At 43.1% G+C, this 19,721-nt stretch overlaps 1 long non-coding RNA gene across 1 annotated transcript; it reads left to right on the top strand.

Annotated features, from left to right (window-relative positions):
• Window positions 1–10,260: 10,260 nt before the first annotated feature.
• On the top strand, window positions 10,261–15,204 carry LOC146399535 (uncharacterized). The gene is made up of 2 exons (XR_014818054.1): window positions 10,261–10,410; window positions 11,152–15,204. It is a non-coding gene; the product is annotated as an uncharacterized LOC146399535 (long non-coding RNA).
• The last annotated feature ends 4,517 nt before the right edge of the window (window positions 15,205–19,721 follow it).

Genomic DNA, 19,721 nt, shown 5'->3' with positions numbered 1-19,721 from the left:
TGCTCAGGTTACTGCTGTGGCACAGGTTCAATCCCTGACCCCCAGGAAATTCTGCCTGCCACAGGTGCAGCCAAAAAGAAAAGAGAAGTATGCAAGGATTGTGGGAAAAGACAACTATGAACGAGACATGAGTAAAGAATACGAACGCTGAAATGCAGAGAAGAGGAGATATTCTGTGATGTGAAACTGTGATATCCGGAGTAGAGGCCCAGTGTGGGGGCAGTGAGAGAGCAGCAGTCACCCTCACCAGCCAGGAGGGCATATGAATTCATCATAGGTCCATGAGGCAACTCTGGCACCAGAGCTGGGTTCAGGCACTTCCTGTGCCCACCAGCAAGCTCTCCTGATATGCTATTTATCAAATGACCACCTCTTTCTCATTTTCTCTGTGTATAAGCAAGATAACCACCTCCATTTCCCTTAGAAAATAAAAGGAATAACACCATTTACCCCTTCGTGGTATCGTATTGTCATTAAAAGGAAATAAGATAAGCCTATTTATTTACAAATAAAGTATCTAGTTATTCCTATAAATTTGAAATACTGAAATATGCTTCCTGTAAAAGATCTATGACTGCTCTTGAATAAGAAATTACCTGTTCCATGATAGAACAGTTTCTTGCACCCAGATTGATCTTTTGCAAAGGAGAGTGCCACCCCTGACTCTGGTCATAGATAACTTTTGGGATGGTAGCACAGCCCACATCTGGCTCCGATGTCTGCAGCAATATTTGCATCTCTAGTGCTAGACCGTAGATGACACTATGGAAATGAAGCCCTGATATAACAGGTAATCTCTTCCAAAAATTTAGAATTAAATCTAGCAAGTTTCTGTTGGTCCTTAAACCGGAACATCCAGGCACATCCACATTTGACCCAGTGCATAGTGAATCAGAGAAAAACAGTTTATAAAAAGAAAAAAAAAAAAAAAGGAGACAGATGAGAGTGACAGAGACAGATGAGGTTACTGAGTCTAGACTCTCATGTGGCCCTTCTGTACATCTTTGTCTGATATGCAAAGTTTCCACATCCTTTAAGTCTTTTTGTTAAGCTGGTTTCAATGGGTTTTTATTGCTTACAACCAAAGGGTCCCTAATTAAATATCCAGATTTCCAAGGCCTTCTCTTCCTTCCTCATTTTTGTTTAAGGCTTCTGTTTACTGTCAGGTCCAGTAAAATGTTAGCAGAGTTAGAGACGAAAACAGGTTCATCCCATTTGTATTGCATGCTGGCTGTGCAGGCTTTTTCAAACTCTGATGATACTGGAAGCTGTTTGGTTGTTTATCCAGTGCTCCTGGGTCAGTGTTTGTCCTTGGTTTTATTTAAAAGGATGGAGGAAGAGGGGACACTCTGTCCTTGGCATGGACCAGCATCACTCAGTGGCACATCTGTTTTCCAAAGTCATTAATGGGTCCTTCTGGAAGCAGCCAATCCTTCCTCAAGCATTAGGTCAGCAATCTTGATTAGAATCGGCATCACCCACCCATGAAACTGGAAGCTTCCCTGTGATTTATTGTTACAATAAAACCTCACTAATTAGCCATAATTAGGAGGAAAAGCCTGTCGCGGTTTTAAGGTTCTGAAAGAAGCAACATTATAATTTCCTCCAGCTTTACATAGTGATTTAAATTAGGTTAACCAAGTATATTTGACTTCATGTATAAATAAAAATTGTTTCTAGATAGCACATCAACTTAATATGTGCGTTTTTGGTGTGTAAACGGTCTTTAAGGATCCACTTGCTTTTTCAGCCAAATTAAACATTCTGTTTACATTCTTAGAGTATTAATAGTTTAGCAAGGGCTTTCTCCCATTGAAAATGCAATGACTAATTTAATCTGAACGCTTGTCAAAATTATTTTTAAACAAGTAGGGCCTGAATTGTAGTGATTATCGTTATTTTGGGATCAATACGACAATGATTAGGGGAAGAAAACAGGATGAGTTAGAGTGTCATGAAAACCTGTCTGAAAGCTTTTGTGCTTTCACAGGGGTTTCCGTGGCGGTTGAAAATGAAGCTGATTTATTTAAGTCTAGTGGGATGATTGTGTTGGAGATGTGCTGAACGTCACTTCTCCTGCGTGTTTGATAACGCTGTGATCTTTACACCATGGTTCCAATTTACAGAGAGACAAGGGGACATGCAAAGAAGCCTGAGACGGAATGTTTCGTGCCCCATATCATTTGTCCTGATTGTTTATGTGCTGTGTATGAAGTCGAAAGAAAATGAGCTGGGAAGCCAAAATTGATGCTGGGGATAGCGATATCTTAAAAGCCATGCTCATTTCCAGCCAGCAGGAATGTTTCTCTAGGACACCTGATGCACGCTGCATTAGGCTGTCAAGGCCCAGAGTTTTGCTTTTTGTTGGGGAAGCAGATAAAAGCTGGGTTGAGGAAGCCGGGTTCAGCATTTGGATCGGCCCTTGGAGCATGTCTGCTGAGGAGTCCAGAGAGCCTGACTCATACTGGCCATTCATCTCCTAGTGGCACCTCCGCCCCACCTCCTCTCTCTTCCTGTTACACTGGATGCTTTCAGCTTCCTGCCTGACTTTTCACCTGAGCCCATCAAATCCTCTGCACAGTCTAGCAGGGTGAAGCATGCCTGAAAACAGAGGCAGGTTTTTGGAACTCCTTGCAAAGTGTCCACATTCTGGTGTTCCTTCCCATAGAAGTAGAAGCCGCAGCCTTGCCCAGTTGAGGCCAAAAGAGCAACTTTGATGTTACAGGGTCAAGTCTACTAGAGGCGTGCCCTTGGTAGATCTCCCAAGCAGTTAAGTCAGGACTAGACAGGCTGTTAATGTTGCCAGAGTTAGGGGAGGAAGATGAGAACATGCTTTTCTGTTGTTGGAACCATGGGGCTTCAACCCTACTTGCAGTTCAGCCTCTGGGCAGGAATGACTGACGGGTTGCAGGTGAATTCTCCCTGAGGAATTTGTTGTGCTCACCCAGAGCACCAGCCCTTGTCCCAGTTCTTTGGAACGTCAACATTTTTGAATGTCTGTTATTTATATGGCACCTTTGCTTCTTTTAAAAAAAAAATTTATGGAAGTATAGTTGATTTACAGTGTTGTGTTAATTTCTGCTGTACAGAAAAGTAATTCAATTATACATATATATGTTTTTTCATATTCTTTTCCATTATGGCTTATCACAGGATATTGAATATATTTATTTACCTGTGCTAGAAACAGTATCTTGTTGTTTATCCATTTGCAACTTTGATCCCAAACTTCCGGTCCATCCCTCTCTGCAGGGAGAGTATTTAATGAAAAAGAGAAGAGGACCTAGAACAGAGAAATAAAGGAGGTCATCCTCTCACAGACAGGCAGATGTGGAAATGGACCACACGCAGGAACAGAGAACAGTCACTCACAGAGCAGGAGGAAAACCAAGCTGCTCTTGTGCTGTCAGGCCAACTGGGGGAACGAACATTTCAAGAGGGAGGGAGTACCTATAGGTGTCGGATGCTGCAGAGAGGTTGGCATAGGTAAGAAACAAAATGTGATTAAGAGGGATGAAGCTGCATGGTCTCTCCAGCTCATCTGCTGCATCTGATTCCAATTCCTACAGACAAACCACTTAGCAAAATGGGGTTATTCTTATTACTATTCTTCTGACAAAGCATATTGCAAGGATATAAATGGCAGAGTTTACTTTTTTTTTTTTTTTTGTCTTTTTTGCCTTTTCTAGGGCCGCTCCCACAGCGTATGGAGGTTCCCAGGCTGGGGGTCTAACCAGAGCTGTAGCCGCCGGCCTACGCCAGAGCCACAGCAACGCAGGATCCAAGCCACGTCTGAAACCTACACCACAGCTCATGGCAACGCCGGATCCTTAACCCACTGAGCAAGGCCAGGGATCGAACCCTCAACCTCATGGTTCCTAGTCGGATTCGTCAACCACTGAGCCACGACGGGAACTCCTGGCAGAGTTTACATTTAAGCAAAATGTAGATGATGATATAGAGTTCAGTGGTTCCTAGGTGGACTTTGGGATATCATGAACTACTAACATTTGAGGGGGAAAAAGTGGGTCACTGGAATGTTAATGTCAATTCATAGGGAAGTCTGAGCCCAGGGAAGGAATAGTTTCAGAATCATTTAGGAGACATGAAACCCAAAGAACATGATCATTTCTGTTGGCTTGTCTTCTGATCCTCAGTTCAGGTTAGAAATCCTTAGGAGAAAAGGGTATGATTTATGGTCCTTGACCACCATCAACGTGTCCTGTTCTGGGCACTGTCATTTGCCCTGATGCTTCATTTGCCGTAACTCACACCTGTGACATTCTGGATTGACTCAGAGAAAAGAGTGGTTCCAAGAGGTGCCAAGGAGAAGCCTGCAAAGTCTCCAGCACCTTTGACCATCTTTAAGCTCCATCAGCCTCCTGACCCCCCACCACAAATAAACACACAGCCACATACTCTCAATTTTCAAATATATGTTTTGTCACTTGAAGGCAAGTCCCCTGGCTGCCTTATGGTCCCCCTACACACACACACACACACACGCACACACACGCACACACACGTACACACACGTCTGGCACTGGACGGGTGAAATTCTATGTGATGTGGTGTCTGGTGCTGGTTGTTGTTAGTAGAGTAAGGCTTTAAAAGGAGGAGATTACTAAAACCAAGGCGGAAGTAACTCTAAAAGGGAGCCTTGACAAAGGAGGCTTTTTTTCCCAGCGCCACTCTGCCTTTGGCAGTTGAGCAAATTAGGCATTCCTTTTGCTTCTGACAGTATTTCAAACTAATATAGCCTCCCTCATTTTGAGAGTACAGACATTCATTCATTATTATATTGACATTAGCCAGAATATTTTAATGTCAGCAAAGACATGTAAACGATTGTTCACCTAATTATTTCTTATATCCCCTTGGGAAGTTTCTGTGTATACAAGATTTTAAATAAGGCATAGGTCCAGATTGATTTTTTGTTGTTGTTCTTGTAAGAATCCTGAATTTTTTCAAGGATGCAGTTTAAGTGAACTTGGAATAAAGCTTTAGTTTCCTATTTTCTGACTAATGTTCCATAAATGTCATAACTTTGCTGCTTAATGGGGAGTGTGTTTTTTCATGTAATAGATACGCCAAACATTAATGAAGGGAAGAGAAGGAAGGACTGAAAACTGCCATCTCAAGCTCAAAAACATCAAAATTAGCAATAAAAGTAGACATTTCTTATCACCAGGAATGGGAGGGAGGTAGTCAACAGACACTGAAACAGACATAGCCTGGTCCTGGCTCCCAGATTTCCCATGAGGGACTCTTGGGGTGACCTTGACCCAGCAGTTCAACTGCCTCGTGCCTGTGTTTCCTCCATCTGTTCCTCAGGGACGGTAAAGCCCTTGTGCCCAGATGACATTGAGGTTTCCAGCTGGTGCAGGGGTGTTGTAACAGAGATTCCATGACATGGCCCTAGGACATCTGTGTCACCCCACTGTTCCCCTAAGACTCTGGGGAGGGGCGTTCATCTAACTTGGAGATTTGTGCAGACATCTGTGGTATCCAAACTCAGCAGATCTATCAGCCCTTAAATGAAAGCCACTCTGTAGGAACCACGACACAGCGTGGCAGAAGAAATGTCCTTCTGATGGAGTTGAAAGTATGAATCCCAGACAAACTTTCAGAAATGTAGTTTTATTACTTTGACAGATGTATCGTAACTAGAATCAGGTTCAATGCTGACCTAATCCCTGTTTAATTCTTTAAGAAACACTGAGACAGATTTTTAAGAGTGGTCTATTTTTAGTGTTTCCCTTATGTGCTTCTAAAGCCACTTCTAAAGTGAGGGTTCTTGAAAACCTACATAATTTGAGCATTCTTCAGTGACGGTTTTTATGTTCTTCCTTGGTTTAATGAGTATTTATTTCAGTGTTAAATTTTACATATTTTCCGCATGAGTCTCAGATTGTTGACTAAAGGGGTCCCCCTATATGAAGTTTTATTATTGTGAGAGTTATCTTTTATCCCAGCTTTTTTCTGCTTACATGGTGCTTGGCAAACATAATAAATAGTTGCATAAATGAAGTAGTGAATGAATGAATGAAGGACAGAAGGCCATAGATTTAACTCTCACGCCCTTTAGTTGATTTCACTTTATTCTGTTCTGCAGAGACAGAATCCCTAATTCTGACCATCTATTTAATGCCATCTGCAAAGGTCATTTGGACAGTGGAGGCTTAGTCAGTTCAGGCTGCTGTAAGAAAAGTACAATATACCAGCTGGCTTATAAGCAATAGAGATGTGTCTCTCACAGTTCTTGAGATGGCCAGCATGGTCAGGTTCTGCTGAGAGCCCACTCCTGGTTCTCAGACAGACAGACATCTTCCTTCTGTGTCCTCATGTGGCAGAAGTAGCAGGGGAACTCTCTGGGTCTCTTCTAGAAGGACACTAATCCCATTCAGGAGGGCTCCACCCCCTTGACCTAATCACCTCCCAAAGGCCCAGTCTCCTACTGTCATCACACTGGGGGTTAGGATTTCAACCCATGAATTGGGGGGCGACACTCAAGCATTCAGTCCACAGCAGCCACAAAGGAGAGCTTATTACTGCCGTGCAACATGGGCTTTGTTCCATTGCAGCAGAGTCTTCCTGATCATGGAGATGATCTCATCAAGCTTCACATTTACACATTGAGGAGCAGGAGGAATTAGGAGGTGTACACACTTCCTGGCTGCCCAGGAGTTAGAAAGAGCATGTTGTAATTCTCTCTTTATATTTGAGCAGAGAGACTTCTGGCTCCTAGGGCTTCCCATGATGGGATGTGAAAGAGCAAGGCATCTGCCGGTTTCCCAAACTGTGAGAGTGGGCTGTCCTCTAGGGACCAGGGAGCCCCAGCATCCTTCCTCTGGGCTCCCTGGTCCCTTCCCCATCTCTCGGCAGCCCTAAACTGTGTTGGCCTAGAACAGATTTCAAGGATTAGGGGGAGAATGGATTTTCCCTGAAGAAGAGGCTTATGGCTTGGGGACACATGGCTGTGCTTTGGTCAGGCTCAAGGAGTCTTTTCCAAACCGGCATTCTCCAAGTCTCTGTTCTGCCGGGTCTTGGCTGCTCCGCCTTGCTCTCCTCTGCCTCCTCCATTAGGGAGGTACTGTTCCTTCATGGAGACTCAGTCGCTGTGAACACTTTCTTAAATATGCCTTCTCTTGATGTTGCAAACAGAGCTAGGCTTCCCCTTTCTGTGCTCCCAATGATACAAATTGCATTGGATTCTAGTCTCTGCTTTCCAAGGGCTTTTTTTTGGAGGGGGGCCCTCAATTGCAGCATATGGAAGTTATTGGATGAGGGGTCATATCAGAGCTGCAGCCACAGACCTATGCCACAGCCAGAGCAATGCAGGATCCAAGCCACATCTGCAACCTATGCAGCAGCTCATGGCAACCCCAGATCCTTAACCCACTGAGCAAGGCCAGGGGGTCAAACCCACATCCTCATGGATCCTAGTTGCCTTCTTAACCTGCTGAGCCACAAGGGGAACTCCAACAAGGGCATTTGTGATAGAGGAGGGACTGTGTGTATTTTACGGGGAGGGTCTGTCTCTAATCCACATTGGATCCCCAGCCCCCAGCACAGAGTGGTTACTGTGTAGATGTCTGTGAGTGATTCAAAATCAAGCAACAACTTCATAATCACAGAGCTCCTTCCTAACATTCTTAGCTCTGCTTTCATGGTGCTAAGTATTCTGGAAGGATTTTCTCTAATGCATAAGCAAATGTATTTATAGTATGGCAGGCTGGCACTATATAACAGTGTGGCTGAGAAAATCAAAACAATAACCAGAAGTCATTAAAACAGTAGTCACCTGTGTAGATTATTTCTGGATTCACAGCTCAACTTGCCAGCTGGAGAATCCTGCCCTGATTATATTAGACTTATGACTGTCTCTAAGCCTTTTCCAAAAATAAGAAATTTTGTTTCCTGATGTTAAACCTCTTGCTTTTTCAGATTGCTGCAGCAAGTTCTTTTGTATAGAACAACTATTCCACAGAACAGGGATTGGTTCCTGTGAGTTTTGAAGATATTAAATCTGATATCCAACAATTACGTGTGTTATTATCAGTCCTGGCTTACAGATTGCTCTGCTTCATACACAGTGAGGCTTCATGGAATCCTAATGATTGGCTGGAGTCATGTCAAATATGTGAAGGTCTTAAATCCATAACTTCCTCCCCAGGATCCCCAACAACTTGCAATATCATCATTCCAGTTGATAGAAAGCTTGTTTTCTTAACGGATCATTATTGTTACACTGTTTTCTTTTTAAGGGTAGAAACGGATGAGGAAAAAATAGATCCTGTTTTACTCATTAATGAGTCAGATGGAAAAGTCACCACTGCTTCGAATTATCAAGGGTCATTGTCAGGGTCTCTAACAAGGAAGCATGTTTATATCATCAAGAAAGCTGGCTCAGATGCCCAACTGTACAAAGTTAGGGGAATTTTTCATGACCGTGGTACCTACCCCCAAGTCCTATATGTGCCCAGGTCCTGTGGGGACATTGTTTGATGACTTGGTGGTCATTTGTGCCACTGAGATCAAATTTTGGAATATCATAAGAATAGTTCTGTGGTAAATGAGGCAAAAACATGTCCTGAGGAGAAACATTAACAATGTGCTCTGAATTTGTAGCTTTCCTTTTCCTTTGCACCTGCTCCATCACAGCCAGACAAGCAAAGGTGATGGACCACCTCCTCCAAAAACACCGATTGGCTCTTAGAAAACAGTGTGAGCATAACCGTCCCGTTGGGGTCAAGGGTAGTTATGGCTGGGGAGTTGGAAAGGTCTGAACTTGTCATCTACCTTCTGCTATGAGGTCACATTAAGGCTAGGGCTTTGAGAAGGCTTTCCTGTGCTGTCAGTAAAATAGAGGAGGTACCTCCGCCTAATACAATAACCGGTCCCTCCCATCCTCTCAGAAACCTTACTATCGCTGGGTCTGCTTTCTCCTTCTCATCATCATTGAACACACTCAAGTCTTCTTTTATCTTTGCCAAACCCTCCCTCCCTTAACCTCATGGCCACCTCCATCCCCAGCCCTGTTCACCATCTCCATGTCAGCCACAGTTCTCCAGAGCATTGCTTTCCTTACTGTATCCATCTCCCCTTCTCTCTTAACCCTCTCCAGTCCTGTTTTCCTTAACCCTCTCCAATCCTGTTTTGACCTTACTACCTCCACAAAACTACATAGTCTTTAAGGTACTAGTGATTATAAAGTTAAACATGGCTTTACCTATAACCCAGGCTTCACACTCCCAAGAAAAATGAAAACTTGGAGTTCCCGTCGTGGCGCAGTGGTTAACGAATCCGACTAGGAACCATGAGGTTGCGGGTTCGGTCCCTGCCCTTGCTCAGTGGGTTCTGTGAGCTGTGGTGTAGGTTGCAGACGCGGCTCAGATCCCGCGTTGCTGTGGCTCTGGCATAGGCCGGTGGCTACAACTCCGATTAGACCCCTAGCCTGGGAACCTCCATATGCCATGGGAGCGGCCCAAGAAATAGCAAAAAGACCAAAAAAAAAAAAAAAAGAAAGAAAAAAATTAAAACTTATGTTCAGGCAAAACCTGCATGGAGATGTTTATGATGTCTCTGTTAATAATCCACAGAAAGTAGAAATTGCCGATCTAGCCTTCATCCTTCGAATGGATAAACAGTTTGCGATATGTACGTTTGCACGATGAAATACTGCTCAGCAGTGAAAAGGAATGAGCTATTGATTCAGGTAATGACATGAATGATTCTGAAATCTGTTTTGCTAAATGAAAGAAGCCAGGTCCCAAAGGCTACATAATGAATGACACCATGCGACATTTTGGAAAAGACAAAACTCAAATGCTGGAAAACGAATCAGTGGTTTCCAGGAGTTAGGGTGGGCGTTAAACTGCAGAGGGACAGCAGAAGGACATTTGGGAACGATGAGACTCTTCTGTATCATGACTGTGGTGTTGGATATGTGATTCTATATACTTTTCAAAATCCAGAGAACTTGACAGCACAGAGTGAATTTTACTGTATATTACTTTCGTAAGATATCAACCAGGATATAGGGGACCACCCCAAGTAGAATTCACACTAACAAATGAAAATAAATAAATAAATATTACTAATGATCCCTATGGCTCCATGGGGACTTGCTCGTCCTCAGCAGGCAGAGTCAAACCTGTCACACCCCCATCCCTTCACAGACTTCATCCCCTAGCTTTCTGGGCACCACACCCTCCTTCTCTCCTTCATTTGATTGGCTTCTTTTTCTTTTCTTTTTCTTTTTTTTTTTTTTTTTTTTTTTTTGTCTTTTTTGCCATTTCTTGGGCCTCTTCCATGGCATATGGAGGTTCCCAGGCTAGGAGTCTAATTGGAGCTGCAGCCCCCTGGCCTACGCCAGAGCCACAGCAATGAGGGATCTGAGCTGAAGCTGTGACCTACACCACAGCTCATGGCAACACCAGATCCTTAACCCACTGAGCAAGGGCAGGGATTGAACCCACAACCTTATGGTTCCTAGTTGGATTCGTTAACCACTGAGCCACGGACGGGAACTCCCAATTGGCTTCTTTTTCTAAGTCTCTTTTGCAAGCTCTTTCTCCTCCATTCAACCTTTCCATGTTGCCATTTTTGAGCCTCAGGCCCAGGCCACTCTTCTCACTCTACAGCTTCTCCCTAAACAACTCCATCCAACCCCACGATCTCAATCACCAAAGATGCCTCTGAACTTCCAATTTCCATCTCACACGGGACCTCTCTTCTGAGCTCCAGACTGATGTATGCTACTACCTGCTAGAAGTATCCACTTTGGACTGAACTATCCAACACTCAACTTGGATCTAAGCTTTCCCCACACTCCCATCTGCTTCTCCGGGGCCCCTGACTCTTTACGTCTAAGCACCTGGCTTCTTCCTTAACTTTCCCCCCATCTCTTCCTTCCCCCTCACTGCTCATCCTTGCATCTCATTCTCCCTTGAATCCATGTGTTTTCTCTGTTTCCACTGACATCCATGGCACTGGTCCAACCCACCCCACCTGTTGTCTACACTGCTGCACCTGTTATTTGATCTCCCAGTAGCATCTTCTTCAAACCTTCTCCACTTTGTAGCTGGAGTGATCTTTTAAAAACACATTAAATTGCTCAGTAGGTTAAGAATCTGGAGTTGGTGTGAGCTGTGGTGTAGGTTGCAGACGCGGCTTGGATCCTGCATTGCTGCGGCTTTAGTGTAGGCCAGGGGGTTACAGCTCTGATTAGACCCCTAGCCTGGGAACCTCCATATGCCACAGGAGCGGCCCTAGAAAAAGCAAAAAATACAAAAAAAAAAAAAAAACACAATAAATGGTTACATTCCTCTGCTTCACACATGCCTTTGATTTCCCATTGCCTCTAATAAAGCCCAGATTCCTCAATGCATCCTCCAAGGCTCTGCATGGTCTGGGCCCTGGTGACCTTTGACCTTTCTCCCCCACTGTGCTTCCCCGTATCTCTTACATCCAGCCACACCAGCCTTCCTTCTTCCCACAGATGCATCAGAATGTTCCCCACATCAGGCCCTTTGCATATCCTGCCCCCTCACCTACACCTCACTAATTAGTCATTATTCCAGCTTGAGGCCTCAGCTTAACTGTCACTGCCAAGGAGGCATCTCACGACCCCAGAGACTAGCTTTGTCTCCCCCATACATGCTTTCACAGCATCTCTTTCTGAGCATTTATCTTAAATATCAACCCCCTTCTCTGAAAGACAAAAAAAAGAAATAGGTCTGGCTTATTCGTTCCCTTGGAGCTAAGGAGGATGTAGAGTACACTGCAGGTACTCAATAAATACCTATTGGAAGTAAATGAAAATAAAGTTGAAAAGTTTAGTCATGCACAGCACAGTGGGTTGTACATAGGTACTGGCCAGCCACTGAAGGCACTGGTGCACACAAAGAAAAGGAGAAAGTGTGTCAAGTGGCACTGGTTAGGTAGTGCAGGGAGATTGGGGTAACTTAGAACACAGAGATTCTCATGTGGTGATGGGGCAGGGGGTCATAGGGTCTGGATTAGGATGGTGACAATCTGAATGGAGAGGAAAAAATGTATAGGATTTGATGACTCGTATTTGGAAGGGAGAAGGTTCAGAAATTAGGATCTAGTGATTTTTAAAATAATAAGACACTCAGAAAAGAGGACTAGGTTTCAGAGAAAGCTAATGATGTCAGGTCAGTAAGTTGTCCTGGGACCGTGGGGCTTACAGGGAATTCCAAGTGGCCTAAGAAACAGAAGTCATCTTTCAAAGACGGCCCGCATGCCTTTTCCAAATCAGGACCGTCTGCAGGGAAAGCTGGAGTGGAGTCATGGTTTAGGAGGATAATTTTCTCTGCAGGTGGTCTCCTTCTCTGGGGGAGCAAGGGAGGGGCCTGTTGGGTGGAGCCAGACCACCTTCGGTACCCAGCGGCCTCCAGCATCAGGAGGTACCTTCATTCTCTTCCAGGGAAACTGCCTGGAACCGGAAGCCATAGTCTCCACAGTCCAGGGCATCCTACCCTTCCTCCTACCCGTGCCTCCCTTCCAGCTGTTGCCAGCTTCTGGCAGAGGTGACCTAGAAGAAAGGCCCATTAGCTCTAGGCGATAAGGCAGCCGACTATAAGTGCGAGGGTTGTGGTTTTCTGAGGCAGAGAAAGAGGAGTGGCCTCACTGGGCCTGTGGGGTTCTGTGGAAACAGGGACACGGAGAGGCCTGGAAGAGGTGGAACTGGAGGAGAATTCCAGAGACCTGCCTCAGGGAAGGGCTGAGACCTCAGCCCCTATGGAGGGGAAGGAACAGTCTTGCCTAAATTACAGTGAGAGGGAGAATACAGAGTGTTCTTAGGCTGCACAGCACAGAGAGAGGAAGGATCTGGAATATGGAACTAAGGATTGCGAAGACCCCATAGAGAGGAAGCCCAGGACCCCTCGGCTGAGGATCTGGAGGAAGGCTCCTGGCCTGGGAGCGGAGATGGTTCTACCCAGCTGAGACTGCAGAGACCAGAGGCCCAGGGTAAGGGCTCGGACACTCTAGTGGAGCAAGATCCACGCCAGCCACGTTCTGGTGGCTCTGGGATCAGGGGAATTTCTCTGAGTTCTGGGGCGGATAGGTGGGGTAAAATTGGGCTCCATAGCATCGGTCTTTGTTCAGACTCCAGAGTCTTTGACTAGGTAAGGAGAGCAGTTGGTAGTTTTCATCTATTTGAATGAAAGAAAGAATGAGTGTGTATGTATGAGCGCACGTGGGTGCAGGTATGCACGTATATGAGAGAGAGAACACTTCTATTTGAATTTGCCCGTGTCCACCTTGGCAGCGGTTTAAGGATGAGTCCAGCCATTGGTTAAAAACAAAAAAAAAAGGCAGAAAAGCTTTACGGCTCCCTCTGTGACCCCAGTCATGAATCCTAATTCTTGTTGGGGTAAATTATGTCCCCGCCTAGGAGGAAGAAGATGAAACTGACAGCACTAACGGCCTGAACCTAGCCAGAACACATACTGGGACTAGAACCCACGTGCCAGGACTCGAACCCAGCCCAAACCTAGATTGGGGCTTAAACGGTGGCTTTAAATTAAAATCACTCATCTGGTGTCTGGACTCACTGAGGTTCAGGTTCTTCACGCATCCTTACAGAAGGAATTCAGTGAAAGACAAAGCGATAGGCAAGAAGTAGATTTATTACAGGACGCTTGTGAGAGATGCCAGCAGGCAGGCAAGGAGGCTCTGCCCCAGGATTAGGTGGGCTACAGTTTTATCATCCAAGGGGAGTGGGGGTCAGAAAAGACTGCCTTTTCCTCTTTCTTCAAGCAATAAGTAGCTCTTCCTTAGTATCCGTATGGTGTGTATTCAAATCAGCACAAGGGCGGTCCTCAAACTCCAGCCCTTGGTCTGAATCTGAACGCAGGTCTCATCCCACCCCCTACCCAACGATCTGAGGCAATTCTTGCACCTCCACTAGTCCAGCAAGCCTGCCTTGTGCTGATGGCTTTTTTGAGCAATTTATTAACAGACGGTGGTCTCCCACCGTCCCCTAGGTTTCCTTCTCTATCTGTAGTCCCTTATTGGGATTCTACAACTACCTGTGCCTACTCTGTCCCTTTCAAAGGGAAGACCCTTGTATTGTCCTCAGCAGAAGTCCTGTTTCTGCCACCATGGGGAGCGTTCCCACCACGACACTGCCAAGCCTCGTCTGCCTTCAAAGGAAGACTTGACTTGATTCCCTTGTGTTTTGTCGGCCGGCCAGTAGGATCCTATCTGATGGGAGGATGAGTGTAGCTATTGGTGTATCTTTAGGACAGCCCTCCTTGGCCAGTAACTTCTGAGGACACCAGGGTGCACATCTGTTTCATGGGTGAAGAATAAAAGGTGTCTCAGCAGATGGCAGCCTTTTGGGTGCATGTTCGAAAGGTCCCCAGAGAGAACTCCCTGTAACTCCTGGTGCTGAGTCAGGGAAGCAGCCGCAGTACATTCGTAATTTGGGGAGGGTGACCCTCCCCAAATTCTGGGTGTTCCGTACTGTGGGCCCTCAGAGGATCAAAAGAGAATGACAACAAAATACACGTAACTAAAAGTTGCCAGTTTATAACATACTCTTTCTCAAGTCCACCTGTTGCTCCTCAGCTTTTACCGTAAATAGATGCCTTTTCACTCTTATATAAGACTAGCACTTAATTCATAAAGGGAATATTGCTTTTAGCAAGACTGTCACTTAGTTTGTGTACTGGCCCAGTTTAGAGAGTCACCTTAAAGGCAAGAAATAGCATTAACTCTTCTCTTTCCAAATGATTCTAAGAGGCTATCGATTCTTATAATAAAGGATATGTTTCTAGGAGAGTGCCATTGGCATTCGAAATAATCTAAATTATCCCAGCTGTTTTGCTTCTACACTTTCTTCCTTTTGTTTTAGGAAAATTGTTTTGCTGACATTTTTCTTGTGAAATGGGCTAGGAAAAAAAAAATCAGCTGTGCAAGCCTGTTATTAACTGCTCTGAGAAAACACATGCAAAGAATATATCCAAGGAATCTAGGGGAGATGTTCAGTATCAGGAACTTCGGGGCTATTTTGCTGGAAATTTTAGCCTGGTTAACAAGCATTTCTTTAAGGTTTTATGATTTTCTAAAAAAAAAAAAAAATGTTCCACATATTACCGTTGCTCAAAAGAACTAAAGCAACAAACTGCAGTTTGCTCAATCAAATCACAGTAACAGTCAAGGTCAAAATATAGTCACAGCCTGGAGAAAGCAGCACCCCCCTGTTAATAGCAGCTATTTCTGCAGAAACCAGCAGATAGGACATCTCAGGAGGAGATACTAGCAGTGGGCACACAGTATTGGCATAAGTTCCATGTTCTTTTTTTTTTTTTTCCCAAATGATTGTTAGCAGAGCTTTGTAATGTGCTTACAAATTATTCATGAAACCCCCTAACAAATTTAAATACTATAAAAAAAAAAGTTTTGTTAACACTAGCAAGGGGTATGTATGTGTGTATATGTATATATATCTTTATATATAAAGATATGTAGCTTTCAAATTAGTGTTTTTGTTTTCTTTGGAAAAGTACCTATAAGTGGAATTGCTGGATGTAACTATAGTCTAATCAATGAGATGGAAGTGATCTGCTCTACCAGTCTTCAGGAAAACATCTTCAAAAATAGGGGGCAGAAATTGGAATCTAGAAGGAAAAATAAAAATTAAATAATAACAAAATCAGAAACAGACTCACAGATATGGAGAACAAACTAGTGGTTACCAGAGGAAGAGGGATGGGAGGGGGCAAAATAGGTGAAAGAAATTAAGAGTTTCATACAAACTACCAATTTAAGTAAATAAGTCACAAGGATACAGTGTACAGCATGGTGAATATATTCAATATTATATGATAACTTTGTATGGTGTTATAAAAGTATCAATTCACTATGTTGAACACCTGAAATTAATGTAATATTATAGGTCAACTATAATTCAGTAAAGTAAAAAGTAATTAATTAATAAAGGGCACAAGAACATCCTTCTCCCTTTTTCCTTCCTTTTTCCTAGAATGCAGATTTAGTGGATAGCGCTCCAGCAGCCGTTTTGTTCCATGAGGGGACTTGGAGTCTGAAAGCCAGCTCTTGGATACTAGATTATAAAGATAAAAGAGAACTGGGTCCCAGAGTATGTGTATCTCCAGTTCAAGCCCTGAAATGCCAATGAGCTGACTTTTTTTTTTTTTTTTTTTTTTTGGCATGACCGAATAAAGCCACCATGTGTTTATGCTTCGGTGGGTGGGAGGAATCTCACCTTCAGCTGAATAATAAGCCAGAAAAGAGGCCGTCATTGACTCTCTCAGCCTGCCTCACCTTTCTGTTATCAAGATTCTATGAACACCTGTGCAGCACAGGAACTCTGTCCAGTCTCTTGGGATAGAACATGATGGAAGATAATATAAGAAAGGAATGTATTTATATGTATGACTGGATCACTTTGTTGTATAGCAGAAATTGGCACAACACTACATCAACTATACTTTAATAAACAAGTAAAAAAGTTAAAAAGATTCTATAAATAATAGAATACATTTCATCTGCTCTGATCGGTGTACATATTTTTCTGCCTGTGTGCACAGGATAGGACCAAATCCTCCTGCAGAGTCCCCATCAGCTGTTGCATCACTGGCATGCATATATATGTGTGTGTGTGTGTATGTATGTATACATATGTATGTATATATATAATACGTCGTGGAATGTCTTGCCGCATCAAATCTCCTAGCAATCAGAATATTTTTCCTTTTAAAAGGCCCTTTCACTCATCCAAGGAATGAAGAATATTGCTCAGTGTTACAAAGGTGCAGAAGAGTTCTGGCAAGTGGCTGGCTGTGATGTCCTTGATTAGTTATTTTCTGTTAGTCATGGAACTAATGAAGTGAAAGAAAAATTAATTAATTAATGCCTCATACAACATTATAACTCACCTATACGCCAATAAAATTTATTTTAAAAAAATGAAGTTAAAATTTTTCTCTAAAAAAAAATTAACAGTTTGATGCCATTGCTCTGTGACATGGTGGGTGATGCAATGGAGTTGCCCCCACAGAAGCAGGTGTAGGGGTGCACTGAGGAGAGAGATCAGAGCACCCAGCAAGGCTCTCATGTCAAGGCAGGAAAGAGGGGGAAAGAGAAAGATGCTCTGGGAATTAGCTGCGGGAAGGTTCTGGAAGCCTGCTGGAGTCAGATTTGACCTCTCATCCCAAGGCAGGCTCTTTTACTTTATCCGCTAGCTGTGCACAACTGTGTAACCACAGGGGTTGTGTATAACAAAAGGAAATCACACATCTTCAGAAAAGTACTAACCTTGATTGAGACAGGGACAGAAAGGCTCAGACTGCCTCACAGCCCAAAATAGTTAGGTTGCAAAAATAAGATAAAGCCACCTGATAATCATGCTATTAACTAGAATTCAATGACTGAAGGGTTCTTAAGCTTAAAAAGACATTGTAGGTTGGAGAGTACATAAGAGCTGGAGGGAAAAGAAAAAAATGCAGTACTTTTAGTTTTAAAGATGTTAGCAAAATACATCTTAGATTTACTGCCCAGAAGCCTAGCTTAAATCCATTGTGAAATAGTTGAACAAATATTGAGAGAGAAGAAACCTTTAAGCCAACTAAAGTTTAGAAAAAAAAATGAGAAGTCATGCTTTTTTTTTAATTAACGCAATTGCTTTTTTATGGAATGATAAAATTAATGGAGAAGGAGAATGAAATAGATGTCATATATCTGAACTTTAAGAAGCAGTTATTGCCATGTCACTGGATTTTACCTGACAAGTCAATTCAAACTTGCCAAGATCTAAATATCTTCCCTAGATTAAAAAGCAGATGGAAATCTAAGTAATATCTCATGACAAAGGATAGGGGAGACTTGAGATTGTAGAGTGCCCCCAAAACTGGCTAGAGCTTGAATTTCACTTTGTCACACTTTTTTTTTTATAATTTTTTTTAATTTTCCCACTATACAGCAAGGGGGTCAGGTTATCCTTACATGTATACATGATAATTACATATTTTCCCCCACCCTTTCTTCTGTTGCAACATGAGTATCTAGACTTTGTCACACTTTTTACTAAAGACAAAAGAAATTGGATCAACACCATGAATCACAACAAAATAAACAAAATGCTGCAATGGACGTTTAAATTATTTAATGTTGCAAATGGAAAGGAATGTACTAACTCTTCTGTTTACCTTCCTAGCTGCCTTTTTAATTTTTGGTTGTGATGACTACCTGGTTTTATGTAGCTAGTTGAGGTCATTAGCTTTTCAATTGAATTATGGTCTTTTTTAAAAATACATACTTGAGTTCCCAGATATATTACCGAGCAGTTTTTGCATCGATCCGCAACTTTATGTTCTCTGGATGCCTCCCACTTTCTGTCAATAATTCTCTCTATGCTGGAGAAAACCAGCCATAAGGCAAATAGATGGAAATTGGGTGATGGAGTGGAAAGTAAGCTAAAAGGGATCTGAAATGAACAGAAACCCAGATGGATGTGCAGGGGGAAATGAAGAATGTTGAAAAGGAGAGAAAAACACTTAAAAGTTAAAGGATGAAAGGAATGCTTGATCCAGGAATAAATGTAAAAAGAAACAGGAATAAAAGTAAAATGATAAAAGATGAAACTATGACAGAAGGTTTAGAGCAATAGAGGGTTTCATTTCAGAACAATTTGGAATTGGGGGTAATTCAAATAAAAATACCATTTGAGAGTTCCTGTTGTGGCCCAGTGGGTTAAGGACCCAACATCCCTGGTCTTGCTCTGTGGGTTAAGGATCTGATATTGCCACAAGCTGTAGGCAGCTGCAGCTCCGATTTGACTCCTGGCCGGGGAATTTCCATATGCCGCAGGTATGTGGCCGTAAAAATAAAAGGAAAAAAGTTCCATTTTCATTGTAGCTGACAATTTATATGTTTGTATTTTTCATTCATCGTTTTTAACATACCCATCCAGTGCAGAATAATTTTGGTTTAACTATGGATGAGAAGTGTACATCGGGCCAGTCTTAAGGACTTGAGTTTGTACACGAAAAATGTGGTTCATAATTTTCTTTGTCAGTGTTGATAAATTAATTAATCTCTGACTTCACATGAGGATGGACTAGTTATATATTTGTATTCATCATAGGAAAGTGAAGTGTCAGCACAGATATCACAGCTCTCTCTTCTCCATATGTAAAGTAGGATATTCTGTGATTTTATTCCTTGCCCGAGGGAGCAAAACGTGAAGATTCGGAGTTCCTGTAGTTGTGCAGTGCAAGCGAACCTGACTAGGAACTGTGAGATTGCGGGTTCGATCCCTAGCCTCACTCAGTGGGTTAAGGATCCAGCATTGCCATGAGCTATAGCGTAGGCTGATGAGCGGTTCAGATCCTGCTTGCTGTGGCTGTGGTGCAGGCTGGCAGCTGTAGCTCAGATTCGACCCCTAGCCTGGGAACCTCCATATGCTGTGTGTGGCCCAGAAAGCAAAAAAAAAAATTTCATTTTTCAGAAGAGTTTGGAAAACTCTTAATGTTTGCTATGATCAGGCAATAAAAACATACACATTTCAAGTTGGCATCCTTTAACAGTGAAATGAAAGTTTGTAATTATGTGGCTGAAGAAGAAAAATGCTTGTAGATTGAGGCATATTTATGCAAAATCTTGACCAATAACTCTTTTCCTGTCTTCCTATGGCTCCACCTAAAGCAAGTAGATTATAAACG

The sequence above is a fragment of the Sus scrofa genome, chromosome 10, assembly GCF_054392235.1.
Source record: "Sus scrofa isolate SSC_HxYL_T2T_F1_AM1 chromosome 10, Sscrofa_HxYL_maternal_Yorkshire_Landrace_v2.0, whole genome shotgun sequence".
In the NCBI taxonomy this organism is placed as follows: Eukaryota; Metazoa; Chordata; class Mammalia; order Artiodactyla; family Suidae; genus Sus; species Sus scrofa.
The sequence above is the reverse complement of the archived record's forward strand: the minus strand, read 5'-3'. Positions and strand labels throughout refer to the sequence as shown.